The 15,146-nt window shown below is 49.8% G+C and overlaps 1 protein-coding gene across 1 annotated transcript in view; it reads right to left on the reverse strand.

Moving 5' to 3' along the window:
* TEX2 (testis expressed 2) overlaps positions 1 to 13,463 on the reverse strand; it is a 110,693-nt gene extending 97,230 nt beyond the window's left edge. Inside the window, exon 1 of the mRNA XM_068976833.1 lies at positions 13,358 to 13,463. The gene's annotated coding sequence lies outside the window, so the exon portion shown is untranslated. The remainder of the gene's footprint in view (positions 1 to 13,357) is intronic.
* Between the last annotated feature and the right edge of the window lie 1,683 nt (positions 13,464 to 15,146).

Consider the following 15,146-nt stretch of genomic DNA (forward strand, 5'->3'; position numbering starts at 1 on the left):
ATAAACTACTAACCTGGGAAAAAAGAATGTAACTAACCAGTGGCTCAGCTGGTAAAGAATCCACCTGCAATGCGGGAGACCTGGGTTCAATCCCTGGGTTGGGAGGATCCTCTGGAGAATGGAAAGGCTATCCACTCCAGTATTCTGGCCTGGAGAATTCCATGGACTGTATAGTCCATGGGGTCACAAAGAGTCAGGCAGGACTGAGTGACTGTCACTTTCAACCACTTTATAATTAAGAATTTATCAGGTTTAATTGCTATTCAAATACCGGCTTTAAGAGTTTTGAAATGCCATCTTTAAACAAAGAATGGCAAAGTGGGTAAGGACTTCCTTTAGGAGATACACAGCAGACTGACACTCACTGAGAGAGTCCAGGCCTCCCAGTGACAGTCCCCAAGCACAGCCTCTGTCTTCTGAGCGGCGTCATCTGCTGAATGCTCAAGGGATCCTTGGAGTTAGCCCACACTAACTCAATATGGGGATAACCTATTTGACAAGCCCTTTCTCAAGCCTCAGAGAATCTGGCCTGAAATTATCACGGTGATTGGAGGGGTTCTAAAGCCAGTCTCCAGGCTTCCCACTTGTCTGGCCGGCCCACTCCCTTAGCAACAGCATCACACCACTGAGAGACCCTGATGTGACGCCCACAACCACAGGCAGGAAGAGGGGCCGGCAGGGCTGAACCACATACCTGCCCCTGTCGCACTATTATCAAAACAAGAAACCAAAAACCTCTCATTCATGCCTGAAGTACCAATTTGCTCACCTGTAGAAAAGAACTCCTAAAACAGAAAAATGTGGCCAAAAAAAATACTCCTTTCTTCCTGAGCCTGAGCACCCCTCTCACTCAACACTAACCAATTACCAGAGCTCACCTGCTCTGTGCTCACTCAGCGCAGCGGTGAGGGAGAGGCCAGGAGACCCCACTGCAACACTTGGGAGGAGCCCAGGGGAGGCAGGACAGCGTTTTTGGGAAGGGAAACTGAAGATAACAGGTCAACAACTCTGACAGATAACACAGAAAGATTAAAATTCTCATCAAGCCCCAGTAGAGGGAGGTTTCAGAAAACAGTTAAGTTGGCAGTTTCTGGAAGATTTCTTCTTAGCTGTGGGTCAAAAATGTATATACTTTAAACATGTCTTACATTTTAATCTGTGAGATTAACACTCTGGCATCATAAATTTACATAGTTGGAAGAACCTCTTGACCATCTGCCTCAGAAAACCCTGGGCCCTGTACTTGTTCCCTGTGCTGCCAAAAGTGACTCTTCTCACCTAATTCAGAAACTCAAATTGTGCTTCTTTCCTTCTATGAGATTTTCGTACCACAAATCAGACCTCATGAAACAAAATTTCACTGCAGGCTATTAAGCCTCTGCCAACACCCCTCTCGATCACAGTCAAGCCTGAAGACAAAAGCTCAAATGACCAAATGAGTTTGGTTTCAGGCTCAGAGCATGATCAATAGTCATTTCTGTTGGGAGTTTTAGCCTTAAAAAAAAAAAAAAAATTAATGTCCCTGCTTTACTATAACCTACCCCATCAGGATCGAATAGCACTCATCACCTCCCCACAGACATTAGCCTACCCTGGGAAATTAAAACAAAAGCAACTCCTCTCCCCCGGGCTTTCCACTACTCTTGACTTATTTTCCACTTCGGTCTTGCCTGTGAACTTAGCCAAAGCCCGCAGCTCCACCTTCCCTGAGGACGGCTCCCTTCAGACTTCCTAGCACAGGTACTAGGAGACCCCACTATTTCTGTCCTGAACCTGGGTGCGGGAACGGGAAACCGACCAGAGGCCACACAGACTAGTCACTGCCCTGGGCTAACGTTCCAGAGGTCACTTCTAACGGACATCTGGACGCTGAGGACACACGGATGGCCTCCCTTCCAGCTCAGGTGAGGAGCAGGTCCCTCAATTTGACCAAAGGAAGCAACAAAATGAGGTAGGAGATGCTCAGCCCAGTGACTGCAGGGTGGAGGGCAGGCGCCGTGGAGCCGGCCTCCCCTACCCCGAGCTCTCTGCCTACTGCCGGCCGCAGCCACAGGCCCCCTTGCTGTCTGCAGGCTTCCCCCTGTCCTCGCTGTCAACCGGCTTTTCCGCATTTGTCACCGTTAGGCCCCAGCAGGACTACACACACCCACACACACACACACTTCCCTTTACCTGCTCTCAGAGGTAAAATGATCAGCAAGGTAGGGTTAGAATCTACCACACGGCCCACTCTGAACGGAATTCACCTTATACAAACATCTGCTTGGTCCACTACACCTGCCAGGAGGCATGTTTTAAAATCTGTCTATGAAAAAAAAAAAAAAAAAATCATTGCCTCCTCAGTCTGGCAGGCAGAGTCCCACAGTGACATAACCTGGCCTCTGCTCTATCATCATTCAAACGCTCCCCGCCAGCCTTCCATGATCAGGGCACACAGTGAAGCTCGCAGAGGGTTTCCTTTCAGAGCCAGGTGTACCCACACTACCTGGCTCTATTCTAATCCTCCCTCCCACCAGATCATAGTTACCCAGCTGAGCTATTCAGGCTTCCAGGGCATGGAGGTATCACCTGTTCACCCTCCACCAGTGGCGTTCTCAACCAGCTGATGCCAGTTCCCACTTGGGAGTTCCTGGGCACCACTTCTGGACCCACACTGCTACCCAGTCACACAGGTCTCTATAGTCTCTGGTTCTGCCATTTTCCTGGACACTTTTCTGTCCCCTTAATATTCAGCTTAAAGCCTTCTTAACCAGACTTGCAAGACTCCCGGACGACATATCACTCTGGTCTTCATGAAATACCTCCTCTCTGGTTATTGGAGGCTCTGGTTCAGGGAACCAGTCCCTTCCTTCCAAAAATAAAAACAAAAACACACATTACCTAGGAAACCAGCTAGTGACATCCCATCAAACTGAGAAAACATCCCAGTTCTCTTTCACAAAAGTCATAGAAGAAATATAACCACCATCTCTGCCAAGTCCTTCCATTTCCCAGCTAGAAATTCATAGTTTCTGGTGAAGATCCAGGTTTCCCCTATGAGTCTCTCCCACACGACAAGAGCGTCTGATGAGCACCCGCAGGCTCCTCCCCTCAGCTAGAAGTGGCCCAGGAAGGGGGAGTCTCCTCACCGGCAGGGGCAGGACTGAACGCAGCTGCCTCTGTTCTTCCCAGCGGCTGCGAGTCTTCCGGACCAGGCACAACTAGAATCCCCTCCCACTCCTGCTGAGAGTGCTTCCCAGGTGGCTCAGCGATAAAGAATCTGTCTGCCAATGCAGGAGACGAGGGTTCGATCCCCAGGTCGGGAAGACCCCCTGGAAGAGGAAATGGCAACCCATCCAACCGACTCCAGTATCCTTGCCTGGGAAATCTCACAGAGGAGCCCGGCGGGCTACATACAGTCCATGGGGTCGCAGAGTCAGAGGTGACTGAGGACCACACTGCCAAGAACTCTTTTTAGGACCCACCTGGCATGACTTTGGAGTAGCACCACCACCTGTGGGGCACAGCCCAGGGGTGCCGATGGGAGTAAGAGCCATGGTGGAAAGCGAGGAAAGAGAGACAAACATAACAGGGCAGAATCCCGACTCTAAAAGACAGGGGGATTACCACATCCCCGTCTGTGGGTTGTGTACGGAAGACTCCAACCAGTTCTTAAATCGGAGCCCAGTGCAACTAAGCATATACTCAGTGAGAGTGATGCCTCCCGAGGGCAGGGATAGGAAGTCAGACAGGGGGGCCACCCCTAACTTGGCAGGCAAATGCTTTTCAAGTACGGGTCAAGACATGTTTCTCCTGTAAGGCAACGCTAAACCCACCAGACAGCTCCAACCACAGATTCCCATGGACTATCCCTCCAACCTCAGCCCCCAGCCTGGCCATTTCCCTTCTCAGGTTATCCTGCTCTAAAAACTATTCAATCCTTCCAATAAATCCAAGTGTTAGAGAGCGTTCTCGCATGTTCCTAATGTGCTTACATTCATTCACTCATTCATTCACTCACCCAGCAAACATTTAAGAAGCTCATGCAGTGGGTCAAATGCTGAGTGAGGCACTGGTATATAATCGCGAGCACGATGGATGAGGTCCCCGCCCTCCCAGAAGAAGTGGGAAAGCAGATGTCTCCTAAAGAATACGTCACAACAACAGCGAGAAGTGGTGTAAAGAACAAGAGAGAAAAAGGGACCGAGGTGAGGAGGCGGAGCTGCTTCCTGAAGAGGCAGATGCCCGGTGGTTCAGTTCCTGAAAGGCTGAGCTCCCTTCCAGCTGGGAACAGAAGCGTCACGGACTGTAATTAACTGAGACGGGAGGCCTGGCCCCAGCAGAGGCGGGCAGGGGGCGCTGAATCACACAGGACTTTCAGACCAGGTTCAGAATGTGGCTCTTATCCTGGGAGCAACAAGAAGCCTTCCTAGGATTGAGAACGAGGATGTGGTGTGATCACATTAGGAATTTTTAAGAGAAAGAGACCACTCCGGCTGCCAAGGGGTGAAGAGATCAGAGCGGAGGGAAAGTGGCTGTGGGAAGAACAGGGGGATGGCCGCTGCCGCCTTCAAAACCAAGAGAGTTGCTTGGACTAGAGTGGTGGCAGTGAAGCTGAAGAGAGATATCTAAGAGATGAAAATAACAGCACCTGGTAACGGACGAGATAAGAGCCAGCTTGCATTTGCAGTGAAGAGAAATGTCAATTACCTCCGGCAGCAAATATTGGCTGTATACACTCTGCAGCTCACTGGTATTACACTTACTTCCTTTGGCACCTAGTTTTCAGAATTTCTAGACAAATTTAAAGCTCTTCTCCTTACTTGCTCTTAAATCCATTCTTAAAAGCTGTCATCCGTTTTTGAAACATATTTATTGAGCATGTACTATGTGCTGGGGAGGAAAAAGGTGACTAAGAGAGCCCAGGCCCTTGGCATGTCTCCTCTGAACCTCTAAACCCCCCTGCAGTGAATGCAGCTACCAAGAGTTAGGTCACTCGACCACCTGAAACCTTCACATGAGCTACTCAACAGATTCCCGTCTACCTCTTAGAAAGCTTCTGTGATGTAAGAGCAGCACAAGCGCTTTGCACTGGAGGGAGTCACTCCTTCTTCCCTAAGATCTGAGCCCTGGAAGACATCCCGCATCAAATCTAACCTCTCAGGTTACTGAGCTGCCAAAACCGTGCTCTCAGAGGAAGACCATGAACCCCAAGAGGCAATTCTTCCTTCTACGTAATCAAACTCCTTTTCTCTAAAATATACTGAGTTCGGGACCTACACAAGTATTGTGCTCTCTCATTTGTTGTCCAAATTAGTTTCTGCAGGATTTTTCCTATCGCACAGATTGAACAGTGTAGCTCCAGGGTTTCCGACACCATCAATGTGGCCACATGGAGCTATTTAACTGAAAATTAAGATTAAAACATCGGTTTCTCAGTTGCACTAGCGACCTTACAAGTGTTTGATAATCAAGGCAGCTAGAGGCCACCATATCAGATGGAGCACATTCTCAACACTGCAGAAGGGTCTGTCGGAAAGAGTTCCACAGAGGTGCTGCTACGAGGTTCTCTGCAGGCTTGAACTCTCCTTAAAACATACACAAAAGTTTAATGGACAGAGACTTTCAATATATAGCTGTGTCCTCCTTGATTTTATAAGTGAATGCCACAATCTGGAGAAGGCGATGGCACCCCACTCCAGTACTCTTGCCTGGAAAATCCCATGGATGGAGCAGCCTGGTAGGCTGCAGTCCACGGGGTCACTAAGAGTCGGACACAACTGAGTGACTTCACTTTCACTTTTCACTTTCATGCATTGGAGAAGGAAATGGCAATCCACTCCAGTGTTCTTGCCTGCAGAATGCCAGGGACGGGGGAGCCTGGTGGGCTGCTGTCTATGGGGTCGCACAGAGTCGGACACGACTGAATCAACTTAGCACCAGCAGCTATAATCTGGACTTAATATACACCAAAAAATAGTGCTTTTTAGTTAGTCTCATAGTTTGGGGTTGGTGTATATTTTATTTGCCAGGGATGTTGAAAATAACCATGTGATTCCTTGTGAGGAAGAAAGGGACCAAGATTTCACAAGCCACTGTGAAGACTGTCTTATTCTTTCCATGTGTGCATGTGTGTATGTGACTGTGTGTGTATGTGTGTGTGCACGTGTGCGCACGCTCAGTTGTGTCCAACTCTTTGTTACCCCCGTGGGCTGTAACCTGCCCAGGCTCCTTTGTCCATGGAATTTTCCAGACAAGAATACTGGAATGGGTTGCCAATTCCTTCTTCAGGGGATCTTCCTGACCCAGGGATTGAACCCGTGTCTCTTGTGTCTCCTGCACTGGCAGGCAGATTCTTTACCACTGCACCACCTGGGAAGCTTCTTTCATATATATCTTATATATTGCTCAATGCAGTTGATATTCTCAGTAAATCCACAGATTCTTTGGCCATCTAATTTTGTGCCTACTTTTCATAAGCAAGTCTATAAGGGGCTTGCAAGAAATGTTCCCGGCCCCTCCTCACTGCAGCCACACCGGCCACAAGCCACTCCCTCCCTTGAGGCGCCTTCCTAACACTGGCTCCCTCCCTTTATTCTTTCTCAGGGCCTGTTTTTTTCCCCCCTCAGAGGAAGGAGACTTCCAGCTTCTCACAATTTAATGTATATGACACACACGTCAGTTGACTTGTTTACTGTCTAGACTACATAATGTGCTGTGTGCCAGCAGGGAACACATCTGTTTCGCTCCCCGTTGGATTTCTTTCCAATGCTAAGCACAATGCTTGGCTCCAGCAGACACTCAGAGAGATACTTGTTTAATGAATGATGATCGCTGTTCAGTCAGTCCTTTCAGTGGTAAGATTTTTTAATTTTGTATTTCCAGCCCCAAATGATACATACATCTTGAGGAACACTGCTTAAAAGACAACCTTAAGTGTAAGAAAGGACTTAAAACTGAGAAAGAGAACAGCCGGGCTTATGTCAGCTTTAAGTAACAAACGTGAAATGAAACTTATGAAATGCATATTGGGATTCTCAAAGGTTATTTGCAGGAATAATCCTGCAAGGACTGGGGTGGGGGTGGGGGGGTTTAAATCTCAAAACCTAAACAAGTTGAAGAGGGCTCCTCTTGCCCTGTCCTGGTCTCAACTGTTAGGATAAGCCCGGGAGAGGCTCAGTGTGTCCAATCATCTCTTTAGGGGAAGCCGTTAGAACCAATCTTCTGGGCAAACCCAACAAAGGTCCCTAGGTTGTTTCAAAGCCCACCCGTCAGCCACTCCAGCAGCTTCTTCACAGAAAGGCCAGATTCTTCTCTCAACAGTCCTATCTATGCTCACAGGGCCTGGCCTGTGGCTTTTGTTTACCAAAGAAAAACCAAAGAGGACTTAAGTCTTCTGCAGCTCCCATAGGGTTCGTCTTCAAATTTAACAAAGTTCTCCCAACACACAGCAGATGTTCTAAAGGAGAACTCAGAATTTAAACTGGGGTCAGTACATAGTAAGAGGCTGGGAATGTATGACCCCAAAGCAAATGGAAATCTCACTTTTTGAACTGAGAAAACTTCCAGGGCACGTGGCTTAGAAGATTTCAAAATGAGGCAGGGTCCACCCGATACAACCACAGAACTCACGATGGGGAGCAACATAAGCCTGAGTTCTAGTCCCAGCCATAAGCCCTTGTCCTCGCTGCATGATCTTGAACACGCTACTTAACTCTGAACTTCAGCTTTCTCATCTTAGAAAGAGATTGATACTAGGGTCTACTATTCGTAAGGGCCTCCCAGATGGCGCAGGGGTAAAGAATCTGCCTGCCAGTGGAGACGAATGAGACTGGGGTTTGATCCCTGGGTCAGGAAGACCCCCTGGAGTAGGGAAATGGCAACTCATTCCAGTATTCTTGCCTAGGAAATTCCATGGACAGAGAAGCCTGGGGGGCCACAGTCCATAGGGTCACAAAGAGTCGGTCACAAAGAGTCAGACACGACTGTGCATAAGCATTCACAGGGTGATGTGAGGCTGAGGAGTGGGGACTGTGCCTGGCACACAGCAGGTCTCCATGAATGACAGTTACTCTTACTGTTTCATCACCTGCCTGTGTTTCTCATTACAAAAGCACTAGCACAAACAGCCACCTGAGACTTCAGGCGTCCTTTCCCTTCAAACAAATCCTGAAATTCATAAACTCACATAATCGATGACACTGTATTGGAGGGAGCGGGAGGAGGAGACTAAGAAATCAAGTCCTCACTTTGAAGAGAACTTCAAGGTCCAGAGTAGGGGAATGAAGTGCCCAAGACACACATAATAGCTGGAGAACCCCCAGGACGGCCAGCGGGCCTCTTAATACCAACTGCAGTGCTCTATGCACCTCACTCAGAAATTCAGGGTTTCCGTACTTGCCTCCGAGCACCCCTCTGATGAATGGGGCTGCACAGACACGTCACACGATGCAATTAAGCATCACAAGGAGCCTGGCCAGAGGCAACATGGAATCTTGCACAAAACCCTGAGGTGCTTTCAAATTCACACATAAGAGTATTCACATCAGCCCAGGTTTCCAAACTTCTCATAAGGCTAGTTATTTTTAACTTGGGATTTGAAGTTGACAAAGAACTTAATGAATAGGCAGGGAGCTGTCTGTCCATGGCTGGTTAGCTCCTGAAGTGAATGCTTCTCACGGGGACAAGAGTCAGCCAAAGGACAGAGCTCCACACACACTGGAAAATGTTCCTGCAGCCCACAGATTGTGAATTACTGCCTGGGCTCTGAGTGGCAAATCTTACAAGACGCTCCCTAGCTTTCCTCCAGAGCCACCTACCAGTTAACCTTACGTTCTGTCATTCGACAGCATCACGTGTACATGTTCCTGGCTCACGTTGTAATCCTCACAACTACCGACAGAGAATGTACTAGCGTGGTTCATCTGGCCTAGGACCCCACTAGGACACCGTTATTTTATGTACGAAAAAAGGAAGTCCTGCCAACTGCAACTGTCACACCTCATAGATTTAAAAGATACTTTGGCTTCCCTGGTGACTCAGACTGTGAAAGCATCTGCCTACAATGCAGGAGACCCAGGTTCGATCCCTGGGTCGGGAAGATCCCCTGGAGAAAGAAATAGCACCCCACTCCAGTACTCTTGCCTGGAAAATCCCATGGACGGAGGAGCCTGGTAGGCTACAGTCCATGGGGTCACAAAGAGTCAGACACAACTGAGCAACTTCACTTTCACTCTCTTTTCTTTTCAGAAATGTTAAGATGAGACAAAGTGTATTGTCTTACGTTTGTGGAAATGTAAATACTGTTCCATTTTACAGATAAAGAAACTGAGGTATACAGAGAAAACAGTTTGCCCAAGGTCACAGAGCTAGTAAATAGAAGTACTGGGATATGGACCTGGTAAGTCTGGTCACCTTTTCATGGCAGTAAACTCAAATTTCCCAAGAGTCATGTGAATCACCCAAAAACATACCTGACAAAGAGGCAGGGCACAGGGCTCTCAGACCTGCCCCGCCATGAGCACATCAACTGTGGCAATTCTCTGAACCTGACCTTTCACGTCCAAGAAGGCACTGTGCTAGACTAGGATAACCTGCCTGTCTTCTTCTGCGAAAGCAACTGGTATACTACGGAAAACATCCATCTGGAATCACAAAGTCCTAGACTGAAGTTCTTGTTTCAGGGAATTCCCTGGTAGCCCAGTGGTTAGGACTCTGCTTTCACTGCCGAGGGCCTAGGTTCAATCCTTGGTCAGAGAACTAAGATCTTGTTCCACCAACTAAGCAGCTTATGCCCTGGGCAAGCTACTGAACTGCTCTCACTTTCCTCTCCTGTAAATTGAGACTCTGTGTGTGTGTGTGCCTGCACACGCCTGCCCACTCAGTCACTCAGTCGTATCTCTTTGCGACCCCATGTACTGTCCTGCCACGCTCCTCTGTCCATGGAATTTTCTAGGTAATACCAGAGCAGGTTACCATGTTCTACTTCAGGGGATCTTCCCAACTCAGGGGTCAAACCTGCATCTCTCATCTCTCTGGCATTGGCAGGTGGATTCTTTACCACTGCACCACCTGGGAAGTCCAACATTGAGGCTACCAGCATCTGTCTCCCTTAGAGGGCTGCTCAAGGACAAAAGACGATATATTGGGTTGGCCAAAACGTGCGTTCAAGTTTTTCGGGTTTATGGGAAAACTCGAATGAACTTTATGGCCAACCCAATATACACAGAGAAAGCAGCAATGGCAGAGCTGGAATTCAGCAAATGTTCTTTCTATACCAACCAGCTTTCGCTTTGGGACAGAATTAAAGAACAAACAATTTCTGGTGACCTCAGCAATTCCCCAGGGGGACACTCTGGTGAGAATCAGGATCAGATAGAAGAAAGCTGACCCTGAGGGCCACTCAGGCAAAGAAAATGAACTGGAAGCACCTGGAGGGCAGGGACAGCTGCCTGACTTCCAAACTTCTGAGTAAACTCACTGACAGAGGGAAAGGTTAAAAAGAACTTAACACCATCAAACAGAGAAGGCAATGGCAACCCACTCCAGTACTCTTGCCTGGAAAATCCCATGGACGGAGAAGCCTGGTAGGCTGCAGTCCATGGGGTCACTAAGGGTCAGACACGACTGAGCAACTTCACTTTCACTTTTCACTTTCATGCATTGGAGAAGGAAATGGCAACCCACTCCAGTGTTCTTGCCTGGAGATTGCCAGGGACGGGGGAGCCTGGTGGGCTACCGTCTGTGGGGTCGCACAGAGTCGGACACGACTGAATCAACTTAGCAGCAGCAGCAGCAACACCATCAAAAGACACTGATCAACAGATATGAGGATGAAGAGATACCAAATCTGACACAGAAAAGCAGTCTTGGAAGATCCAGTTTGATACCAAAAGTGACCTACAGGAGGATTTCCCCACTGTCCTGACTCATTCTTACGATAAGTAATATTCTGTGCATTTCACCTCTTTCTTTCTTCATGAGCTTCAGAAAATCCTCATAAGTTATGAGCTTTGGGAGGGAAGGTGAGTCATATGGATGCAGAAACAAACTCCTGACCCGCCTTTTTTCTCCATCGTACCCAGAATGCCTCAAAGTTTCTGGCACATGGCCAAATCTCAACAAGAATTAGTTGAGTGAATATTTTTTGACTACATGTCATTTCACTGGGACCAGAACTCCCAAACATCCTATACATTTATCTGACCTAAAAGACTAACAAGTCTTTCCCGCTTCTTTTCCAGACTCATCCCCAAACCATAATCTCTCATATGCAAACGATACACTCGGCAATGCTGTTTCTCCAATCCTCTCACGTGATGACTTTCTACTTGCTCTTCAAACCTCCAACAAGGCCTGGTCCCCTTAGTCCCACCAAAACCCCTGCACTCTCTCTTCCCCTTCCTCCGTCCAGCCCTTGGGCCACTAGGCAGTTGCCTCAATTACCACCATTATCTGAATCGGTTTGTTAATCTCCTTCCTCTCAGGCATAGCACCTTTCCTGGGGATAAAAGCAGGCAAGTCTAGTTCACCCACAGCTCTCCACCACCCGCAACCCTGAGGCCCATGTGAAAAAAAGAAACCATATGGCAAAAATCCCACTCTACCCTCATCATCTCAGGAGGCTGTTTGTTTTACATAAAGTTTAGCTCAATCACCAACTTTTAGAAGAATCTGAAAGAATGCTGTGATGATTTAAGGGTTGGGTAAGAGCTAATAGGGCTTTCCTAGGGGCTCAATGGTAAAGCATCTGCCTGCCAATTCAGGAGACTCAGGCAGTTTGATCCCTGAGTCAGGAAGATCACCTGGAGAAGGAAATAGCAACCCACCCCAGTATTCTTGCCTGGGAAACCCCATGGACAGAGAAGCCTGGCAGGCTACAGTCCACGGGGCCGCAAAGAGTAGAACCCGACTTAGTGACTAAACAACAACCAGAGCTGACAAAAATGGCACTTTTGCTCTTTCAATACCTCCCTGGAGACCAGCTGCACTGTGTCACCCAGCTCTAAATCCACAAACCCAGACTTTCAGGAATTCCCTTGCAGTCCAGTGGTAAAGACTTTGTGTGCTCACTGCCTAGGGCCCTGGTTTGATCCCTGGTCCCAGAACTAAGATCTCATTAGCTGGGTGGTCAAAAAAAAAAAAAATCTAAACTCTGCAAACACTCCCCATTCCAGAGCTCAAGGACCATTTGGGTCTCCGTTTTTCCTTATTGGCTTCCATATAAAAGTTACTCATTGTTTTTCTCCCAGCTTACATCAGGCTCCTGAAAGGACTCCTTTAAAGCCTTTGATGAAAACCATCAAAATGCGAAAGGCTGGTTCTTTTCAACGTCTGCGCAGAGCAGTCGAGGTGTCACAACCTAGAACTTCAAACATGAATATGGCAGCACTCTTGCCTTCATGGAGCTCACGCTTTTCCTCCAAATAAAAAAGGATTCCCTCCATGGGCAGCGTCTCTTAAAGACGGTAGTGACAAAGTACTTCACGGCTTTGGAGGAAGAGCGAGGGTGGAGACAGGCTTTGCCCTTACATTAGATGCCCTGCAACCATAACAACCGATGGTTTCAGTAACCATCAACCCACCGAGGGGCTAAGTTTTCCAAAAGGCATTTTCAAGAGGGCAAAACTCCCCTGCACCGACTCCCGCGTCAGCCGAGCGTTCTGGGGAGCTGTTCAGCCCATCTCTGATCCCACCGATTCGTTCCTGCGCTCACCAGCAGCACAGCCTCCGCCGTCACACCCCGCGCTCCGGGCAGGGCACCTGGCGTTAGGCCTCAGCCCAATGTCACTTGTTAACCTTCCAAAACCCCCGGCGTTCGGAACGCCGTCGTCTCAAGTCTAAGGCACGCGAACCACCCACTGCCACCCGCGATTTCCAAGAGCTGGCGAAAAACAACCCGAGGAGCTGAGAGCCTCTGAAAGATCCGCTTAAAAGTAACTGCGGTTCTCGACTTCCAGGCGTTTCGCGACGTGTGCGCCGGGGGAGACCAGAACCCGGGGCCCCATTCATAAAATCACAAGCTGTTTTCCCTTAGTTTGAGTGTGGACGGTGCTCCCCAACCGGGGCCGAGCCCGGAGACCGTGGACGGCAGGCTGGGGGGCTGGCCGGCGGGCACCTCTGGCGGGGTCAAGCCCAGACCGCCCCACACCGCCCCCAGAGGAAAGAAGGGTGCGCCCGGGGGCCTCGCTGGTAGGCGTCCATGTCAACTTAACCGGGAGCGTGACAGCGGGGCGGGGCCCTGGGGGACCGGACCCCCGCGCCCAGCCGCGCCAACGGCCGCCGGCCCCCGGACCCTGAGGAGCCGGAGCAGCCCCCAGCCCCGGCCTTCTCGGTGGGCGCTCCCTCCACCGCTCCGCCCGGCCCCGGGAGCGCTCACCCCGGATCCACTGGCTGCCTCATTGTACTGCGCCGGCGCCCGTGCTTCACGGCCGCCGCAGACCCCGCTCCGTTTCGGGCTCGGGCCGCCGTCCTGCCGCCCGCCCGCCCCCGGGGCACCGGCCACCCCGCCCCGCCGGCGGACCCGCCCCGCGCCCGCGGCCGCCGCCGCCAACCAGAGGGCGGCGGGGGCGGAGCCGGCCTCGCGCCAGGCCCGGCCAATCCAGCCCCTACCAGCGCGCCGAGAGCGGCCGCGGAAATGGGTGTGCGATTGGTCGGGTCTGTTAAAGAAGCCGCCGCCCACGGGGCTGGGGAGAGGGGCGGCAGCCGGGTTACCTAGGAGAGCCTGGGTTGGAAGGGATGAGACCTTCTGTTCTCTCCCTAGTCCGGCAGCTTCGCTCTTCCCAGCACTTTGCATTTGTTAATTTCCGCTTCCTGAAGTCTAGCAACAAGTGGGGGACAAAACCTGCCTCTGTCAGAAAGAGAAACTGAGGTCCCGAGGGTCGCCTCGCTTGGCACAATGACTGGAATTTGAGTTTCATAGGGCCGTCCGACACAAGTGTTCCCGTCCAGTCCCAGAAATTGGCGTAAAAATTATCCAGCTTCACCCTGGAGAATTTTGTAAAACATTTAACACATTCCGTGTGTCTGAAATGCGACTGGGGAAAATATGTATTTTTCAGCGCCCGTCCCCCGAGGTGATTCTGATGTGGGTAGTGTTGGTACAAGAGCCACATACAGGCAGTCACGTATTATTTCAAGTCCCTCGTGGCAATGAAGTTCAAGTGCAACTGCCATAAATAAAGATAAGCTATTCTTTATCCCCAAAAACAGTAATATGGTTGGGAGATTTGCTAGTTTGGGTGGAGGTCGCCTACTGAGAAACTCAGGACAGTTCCCTGAGTGGGTCATGCCAAGAACTGAGTCTGAAGGGCACCAGGCTGGGCTGAAGCAACAAGGCAGTCTTGTTCTCTAACTCTCTAGACAATGCTTAAATACTTAAATGGCAAAACACACCCTTCCTTGTTGCCATTACCAGGCCCAGTCATAACCCCAGGAAGGTGCCTGGGTTCCAACGCAATCCAGCCCTGCCCATTCTCCGAAACACATGCCTCTCCTCCTCCCGGGGTCCCGGACATCCATCTGACCCAGAAGCCCCTGCCTGAAAGTGAGCCTCTTCTGCCTAGACCCCTTCTAAGAGAAGCAAACTGCCTCCAAAGAACAATCGTATAGTTGGTGGTGGTGGTCATGGTGTTTTGGCTAGTTGTTTGTTTTGGTTTTTGCTGTGATTTCTGTGGGTGTTGTGTTTGCCAGGAACAGCTCGACACACACATTCATCAGCATCATCGAGATTAAGTCTCTGGGTTGCAGACATCACTGCCTGGGAACACTGTTTGCTTCCCTTGGCCCTTGCAAAGGAAAAGGAATTCTTGTTTTAAATACAGAGGGTTCCAGCCTTGGGTATCTGGAAATGTGCAACAAAGGCAGTTAGCACTAGAGAAACAGCCCAAAGTTCACCTTGGCCACACCTTAAGACCTCCACCATTTGGTGAGGGTGGAGTGGGCAGTGAAGGTGAGGGGGCCTGGAGCTGTACCACTGCAAGGGTCCTGGGGAAGCTGGCATGGTGTATCTCAGAGTGCCTGCCTCCACCTTCCTTGCCCAGGCAAAACCCTACATAAATATTAGGTTAATTTATATAGTGTCAACCTGACCTCAAGCTGGAGGCCCATAAGATCCAGCATGAACACTAAGAAGGAGCCCTTCCTTTTAAAAAGTGAGGAATTCGGAT

This window comes from Capricornis sumatraensis, chromosome 8 (assembly GCF_032405125.1).
Source record: "Capricornis sumatraensis isolate serow.1 chromosome 8, serow.2, whole genome shotgun sequence".
Taxonomy (NCBI): Eukaryota; Metazoa; Chordata; class Mammalia; order Artiodactyla; family Bovidae; genus Capricornis; species Capricornis sumatraensis.